The following is an 8,130-nucleotide window of genomic DNA, read 5'->3' as shown; positions in this document are numbered from 1 at the left end:
GAATTACCCAGCTACCTCCTGAAATGAAGGACTCGTGTTCATCTATGATAATTTCTCCAGAACCTCCTATGCCTCATAATTATGTCGACTGATTGATGTACTATCCATTATGAATATTGTTGCCACCGTGAACAGTCTAACTCTAGTGATCGATTCATATCACATGACCACTTGATAGCCGTTGCGGTTGTGGTGCATCTATATATGGCCGCACTAATGCGATGTCTCCAAAATTTTAATTTTTGAAGAAAAAAATCGGCAGGGATAGTCTTAAAAGAGAATGAAAAGCAGAGCGGCTATGAAACTATTGACATTTGCTAGTCTCCGTCTCCTCCAACATGCTCCACAGTTTTCTACTACTAAATATTTGGAAATGCAGGGGTGGTTTATCATCCCGTTAACTAATAGTACTAAATATTCTTCAACTCTGTCTGAAGCTAGTATTATCTTATTATGTTGTGATCCAAATTCAAGTATAAAGTTGAAGGCTAGCTTCTAATGAGCGGAGCGGAGGCCCGTCGCCGGGAGGCTTGGGCCGTAGCCAAGCCCCCCCCCCTCCTGGATCAGTATTGACCTAAGTCAATGTTGTTATATATACCTCTTGTAAGCCGCCGCACGAAATAAGTTGATCAGTTATAAATCCCCCCGTTGTTTGCAACCTCACCCGATATAGTGAAGGTATGCTAACTGGCGCCCGTGGTTTTTCCCCTTCATGTTGTAGGGGTTTTCCATGTTAAAATCTTGTGTCCTCTGTGTTGATTTCACTCTTCATCGTTCTTGATTGCTTGTGGTATCTCTAACATATCTTATAGTGTCTCAGATAATTTAATTAAGGGTCCCGACTCTAGAGAGATCCAAGTACTAGACAAATGTGCATCCGTAAATAAGGCATACATGGCATCCACAACCTTACTTGCTGGCTGAAAGTCTCAGAGTTATGCCGCACACAAATTCCTACCATTAACCATATGTGATTCTCGATGCTTTTCTCAGCAGCTGCATGCAGGGAATTGCACTTTATATATTTAGGAATAATATTGAGGAATTGTATACTAATAATGGAGAAACTTAACAACTTTTGACCTTTCAAAACATAAAATCCCGTGCATTTGCCCTTGGAGGTAGTAGTAGTTCGTAATGTTCCTTTGCTAAGTATTGTCATAATGTTTTTGCTCAAGGACATCTTAGCATGTGAAAACGCAAAATGACATTTGGACCAGAAAAGATTGGCTCTACTTATATAGCTTCCTCAAGGATGACACATTAGCGGTCAGCCTTTCTTTTCCATGAACTTTGTGAAAGTAATAATAGGTTGTGGGTTGGCTAGGTGCATCGTCTTAAAGTAGTTGTCCAATGTTCAGTAAAGTTTTTGTCCTAAAAAGTAAAAGGCTAAGAAAATTCATCGTTTAAATAAAGGTCTCGCCAATGATAACGAAGCTCATAATCAGGGGATGCCTAATTGCTGACCTACTCAAGGATCCATGGCTTCATGCCAATGGTACCGCTCAAGTCTGTATAAAGGGCAAGCTACGTCACCCCCCCCCCAAAAGCAATGATGAATAGCATGATCTTCGCTTTACTTATTTGTTTTAGAACTATCCAATTTTATTTGCGCAGTACTTGTTATATCTGCACAATAGGGATTTGAATCTGATACTGTGAGCTTGGAAGTCACCAGGAATTACCCACGGAACCTGCACATTAAAACATGCACTAGAGGGTGCACAACTCCTCGTTTGCTTGGATCTTACTCACTTACTCTGCTTCCTAAGCTATCCACATCCTTGAAGTCACGCATCCTCCTGTTCCGACCATTTTGGATGACATGCTCTCGCGTCAACTTTTCTCTCTTGTCTTGGATGTAAAGGTGACTGTTCGTCTAGGCAAGGATACAAAGAAGTGAAGGGTATGGATAGAAGACTGTGTTTTCGCTTCATGGTTCACAGGAAGCAACGGTGACGAAGACATTGTCGGCTGTCACCTCGCCAAGATTTCACCGCTACAAGTTTTGAACCTCCGCCAGGATTTCGATCACATCTATGACTTCGGACTGTGGGTACAAACATCTTGAAATAAGAGTGCCACAAATATCAGGGAAAAGCACGACAAGAAGCAACTTAACACATCAACGAGCCAAGCACACTCTCTCATACTCCTTCTCACAAAATAGATCAGGTATTCTGTTGTTCAAAGTCCCGGCAAATGTGCTCCGAGGGAATAAATGAAAGCGGTGTGTTCAACTTTTTATCTTTAATCTCATCAATAACACAACAACACTTGCATCGTTCTTTTCAATATACTATTGTAATTCATTCCATAGCACGCATGATGACTCGTAAATGTGAAATGTCTTAGCATAATGCTAAAATTTAAATGGGATCAATGAATGCTTTTCGCATTGCCTCTAGCCATCCGATGCACCCTACACTGATGCGACAATCATGTCCTGAAAATGTAAGTGATTACTTCAAGCGGACAGATGGGCGCCTCAATGATAGGGAAAAATATCAGATGATCGTATGTCATGCAATTGTGCATGGTAAAATTGTTGCATTTAACTCCAGGCAACATAAAGTGTGATAATCTATTTTATAAGTTTAAGAGTTGAAAGTTTTCTTTGCAAGGAAGAAACTAATCTCAAAGCTATGGACTTGAGACTGGAGATTCTTGGAACATGTAGGGTGTCAGAGAAGATGACGCAGTCCCTCGATCGAAACTAGTCACTTCAAATTAAATAAAAATATGGGATGTAGTATATTAATTTCCTCTATCGGTGTTGGAAAAGAAATTCTATAGTAATGGATAAAAATAATAAATTTTGACCTTTCAAATCCTAAATACATGCATTTGCCTTCCAACGGAGTAGTTCATAATGTTCCTTTGCTACTAAGTATTGTCGTGATGTTTTATTTGCAATGCCACATGACATTTGGACAGGACAACGTCGTCTCTACTTAGCTTGGTGAAGGATGAACCGTTAGCCGCCGGGCTTTATTTTCCATGATCTTTGTTGCAATAAGTAATACTACGTTGCCTAGGTGTGTCATTATTATGCAGAGGCCAGAAGTTCAATGAGGTTCCTCCTTGCAATACGAAAAGGCTTAGGAAATCCATTGTTTGCATAGAAGTCTCTCGTGCCTTTGACTTATCACAGGACCAAGCAGGTAATCAAGGGATGCTCGGCTATTGACCTAGTGAAGGACCCATAACTTTATGTCGATGCTACCACCCAAGTCCTTTACAAGGAGGGAGCAAGGCTTCCCTACAAAAGGGATGAATAGCATATTCCTCATTTTCCTTTATGTCCTTCAATTTCCCAGTCTAAATCGTGTGTCATTTGTTGTGTCTCCGCACAATAAAGATTTGAATTTTGATAGCATGGGCATAGAAGACACCGGGATTTTTCCATCAACGCTCACAACTAAAGCATTCACTTCCTTCGCCAATGGGTCTCCGTCGCATCCAGCAGGATCGGCTTAGTCGAATGTTCACCTTCCGCTAGCAAGCGTGTCCTCTAGTATTTGATGCTATGTATGTCATGTTCTCATGCCATAGGCCGTACTGAGGAAGCAGTAGCGGTATCTACTGCTTTGACTATGTACATGGTCTACACTGGAACGAGACGCTACATCACATTCAATTCCCAACATCAGGCAGCACGCTGCCAGGAAGAGCGGGTGTACACTACAAGAAATATGTCAACTTGTGACCACCACTATTGGTCACTGAATGGTCAAAAATTTCCATTTGTGACATTTTTGTGACCAAAAACATAAGGTCAAAAGCTGGCCGTCATAAACTGACATTAGCGACCTTTCTTCTGGAATGGTCGTAAACATTTACGACCAAAATACGTCTACTGTGGCGTTTTGTTCACTAGCAACCTCCCCCGGCCATGTAGGCATCCAGCGTGGCAATCTGATGTGGCACAAGATTCAGCCCGGTCCAATTAAGTGTTTTACATGGGCCGAGCCCAATAATTCAACCTATTTGTGTTTTTTTCTATCAATTTTTGGTCAGATTCATGGGCCAAGCCCTACAATTCAGCCTTTTTATTTTCTGGGCTTAGGCCATTTTGCATTCCGTTTCATTCAGCCTTTTGTTTTTGTTTTTCATAAATGCACAATATTCCAGTCCACTATTGTTTGGGCCATAGCCTTTTTAGAGCCCAAATATTATTTGATCCAATAGAACATTCAGTCTTTTTCAATCACAGATTTCAATTTTACACATTTCAACAGCAAACAATCAATAATTCTCAAAATTAAATGATCAAATCCAGAAATCACTCAATGAAACTCACAACAGCACATACACATCTGCACGATCCATCAAGTGTACATATAATCGGAAACAAATACACAGGCACCAAAACATGGTGGCAACATCAACTAAAACTAATGTGCACATTCCCAAGCGTTGCTAATCCAGCACCAGCCCCAGCCCAAGGTGCACCAGCCCCAGCCCCAGGCAGTCGCATATTTTTGCTTGTCTGGTCATGGTCCTTCTCCTGCGCATCCAATTCAGAAGCACACTCATAGTAAGTTTGACATAGAAGTAGCAATTTGAATGAGAAGCAGCAACAACAATTTGGTTTGAAGGAGGAGCAGCAACAACGGCAAGTACTTTCTGGTCATTAGGATAGCAACAAGAGCAGTTTGACATAGTAGGAGCAACGGCAGTTTGATGATAGCAGCAGTACCTGATATCAGCAAAAGTAGTTTGAAATATCCTTGGGCGGCCGAAGATGGTGAAATGATGATCTGATTGTTCTTAGACAGTGGTATCAAAAGATAGGCTTTTAGAGTAAAAAATTGGCTCCAATCAGCCTGCATACAACAAGTAATAAAATTATTAGGAGAGAGTATACAGTTACCAACAGCATGCATAAAACAACTTTGATGATGTATTTTTTACTAAAAATGACAGCCAGGTTTCAAGTATATCCCCATCATTAACATCAGACAATTCTAAATGTAAACAAGATGGCATTTGTATAGACCTAGAATCTCGTATGTTGCCAGAGCTAGAAAAAATGAGATATTCACTAGCAAATGAAAACAGGGACCTGCTGGAAACATCACACTACGAATGAGATATGGTGCATATTTTGCCAGACAGAGATGGCATATGTATAGACCTAGAATTAATCACAAGGGATATGGAGGGAATTATTCATGTATATTATTCCCTCATGTATATTTTTACTAGTACTGCTAGGTTGCTAGCTAGCTGCACGTATACATCTAGTAGTAAGCAGTCACAAGTCACAACACATATCTCATTCCCCTGTTCCACTTCAGGAACTAGTACAGCAACATAGGATGATATGTGATGGTACCATCTTATCTTACAACAAGAAAAACAACAACACATCTAGCAAGAACGGATTGAAAATCAGCTAGTTGCTGGTCCATCATTTTATAGTATGGTGCAAGATGGCTATCATCGATTGAAAAAATCAAGATTGAAGAATTCAAATCGCATTGCGGTTAAAATTCCAAATTGTTTGGTTGCTACTAGGAGTTAATCAACCATAAACTAACACTTAACAGTACAACAATTTGACCTTAAACAGCAGCCAATATGAGTAGAATATTAGGATTATTAGGAAACAGCAAAAAGGTGCAGAGAAACTGTGAATAGAAATGAGTCACAGAAGACAGTATGCATTACAACTTGCTGGTTTCTTGACTGAAACTACTGTTGTAGGGCTGCCATGTTGACTGATACATCAAAGTTCATAGCACCATTAAGAGCCGGTTGATTTGGATCCCTTCTCTGCAAGTGGGCATTCTGTTGTTGCAATAGCCGAAGTCTCATCAGGTGTTCCCTTGACTTCATCTAGTGCACCACAAAGAACTCCATAAATACAAAAGCATATACAATGAGCAGCACATGTGACTTGACATCCATTAAACTTGATACACAGAATGCAGATATCACATTCACATTTCATAGATACGAAAAAAAGACACTAGCATTCGCATCAGTAAATTACACATGGTATCCATGTTACGGCCTAATTAAGTGTAAGTGCACTTAGACAGCTAGTCACACTACAGGTCAGTTTTACTTTGCCAGATTATGTATGCCACATTCCACTTTAAAATAGTTAATGCATCCTGTAGGGGTTAATGCTCATTTAACAAAATATCAACACAAAGCACTCATTCAAGTGCACCAAATTAATAGTACCATAATCTGTATGGTTAATGTTCAAACATAGATAAGAAATCATATTGCCAAATGCATGCGCATATACCACTGATATCTTTGCAGCAGCATTTGCCTGCCATTTTACACATTAAATTAGATTAAGCATGTGAAGCAGTTAGACATGCTTCTCCATTTTCACAACACTGAGAATGGTAGCAGAAAACAAAATCGACCAGGTTACAGACAGGCAGCAAAGTAAGCAAGCGAGCAAGCAAAGTTTCTAGCGAATCCAGTGGCCGAACAGCCGAGCCAACAGCCAAAAGTACAAGATAAGAGCATGCAAACTTCTCTCTGGAAGAACACAAAAAACTTAGATCGGCGTCGACCACAACGGAAACCACGGGCGTCTAGCACCTAAGCGACCACCGATAACTAGTGGACGCACGCAGGAGGAGAAGCGACGGGCATCTATCCACACGAGAACATCCCTGCTACGCGCTATAGTTTTGCACATATAAGTGAAGATAAAGAAAATCAGCGCCTTCAGCGGCTTATCTGATTGAGCTTGCATGGATGCACAGCACAGACTACTTCTTTATGCAAAAAGCACCGGTCATATATGGAGACTGCACATATGTCAACTACTTTATGCAATGCCCCATGGCCGTTTCTCAAATTGTACTTATCTAACAGCAATGCCCTATAGTCGTTTCAAACTCATCATACATAGTGATGCACGTGGGTATTCAGGAACAATCAGGAAGTGTAGCAATGATGGGCTACAACAGGTTCAGTTTGATAGTTCGTACATTCACTTTTGTTAACGACCTCCAAATTAATCTCAATAATGTCTGAATATGTGCAGTGCAGATGAACGTGCACTAACAATGCAGAAGATACAGTCTAACAACGACACAATTTGGCTTCATACCTTTTTGTCCACCCAGGGGCCTGTGGATAGACTCTGCCCGACCTCGTCGGGGATGTATCCGGGCAACGGCGCACTCCAGCTTGTGCCATATCAGTGCCAACTCCGGCTCTGTTGTTTGCCAGCAAGACCATACGAATCGGATCTAGGTGCTCATGGTTGTCGGCTAACTCCTCTCGCAGTGGGAACCTGGAAAAGGATGGCCTTGCCAGCGACCAAGCCCCGGAAGTTAGCATGGAAAACAAATGGTCAAATTAATTTGCAGATCTGAGGGCACTAACTTGTAAATAGCATCGAGAAGGAACACCATGCCAGCATCATCCATTTTTCACCAACGACCTCCGGAACAGTACGAGCTCTGCCGCCGGAGATTTGAGGGCCCCGGATACATCCCCCTCTGCCCACGCACACAGGATGTGGATGGATGTGGGATCGAACGGATGGATGTGGATGGATGGATGTGGATCGAATGGATGGATGGATGGGCGCCATGTCATCGATCCGTGTCACAGCTAGTTCTACCAATAAGAATAAAGCACATGCAATTTTGTTTTCCTTCTTCATTTCTCAAGTGCAAAGTTGGGTCTTTTGTGAATAAACTACTAGATACTTGTTGCAAAAAGGAACAACCCCATTTTTCAAAAATATTAGACCACATTTTATGTGGAATTAACCAAATGGTTGTGTGCGAAAAGGTTTCGGTCCAGCTCTTATAAAAAGACAAATTTTCGTCGATTCAATAGGAACTGAGTCAAATTTGAACTATACGTGCAACATAGTTTACTCTTTAATTTTTCCAAAATTTATTTTTGGGTACATAAGTATCTATTTAATTAGAGAAACGCCAAAAGTTTTCCAAGATTTAATCAGAGAAACACCAAAAAAATTCCAAGATTCAACCACTAGCTAGGAACGGTCATTCCCGTCGTTTTGACTGCAATTTGAAACAGGCATAAAAAATTCAAAAAAATCAAAAAAATTGGAAACCTTCGCATTGTGTCATCATATGTGGCCAAGTTCCCAGGAAAAATAACAAACTTGTA

At 40.8% G+C, this 8,130-nt stretch overlaps 2 long non-coding RNA genes across 2 annotated transcripts; both read right to left on the bottom strand.

The window, feature by feature from the left end:
• Positions 1-4,202: 4,202 nt before the first annotated feature.
• On the bottom strand, positions 4,203-4,830 carry LOC125554323. The gene is made up of 2 exons (XR_007304368.1): positions 4,703-4,830; positions 4,203-4,510 (listed from the first exon to the last, which is right to left on the bottom strand). It is a non-coding gene; the product is annotated as an uncharacterized LOC125554323 (long non-coding RNA).
• A 733-nt stretch (positions 4,831-5,563) lies between these two features.
• LOC125554322 lies at positions 5,564-7,421 on the bottom strand. Its single transcript, XR_007304367.1, has 2 exons — positions 7,091-7,421; positions 5,564-5,844 (listed from the first exon to the last, which is right to left on the bottom strand). It is a non-coding gene; the product is annotated as an uncharacterized LOC125554322 (long non-coding RNA).
• Positions 7,422-8,130: the final 709 nt, after the last annotated feature.

This window comes from Triticum urartu, chromosome 4 (genome assembly GCF_003073215.2).
Source record: "Triticum urartu cultivar G1812 chromosome 4, Tu2.1, whole genome shotgun sequence".
Classification (NCBI taxonomy): domain Eukaryota; kingdom Viridiplantae; phylum Streptophyta; class Magnoliopsida; order Poales; family Poaceae; genus Triticum; species Triticum urartu.
Note: the sequence above shows the minus strand (reverse complement) of the source record. Positions and strands in the feature narration are given on the sequence as shown.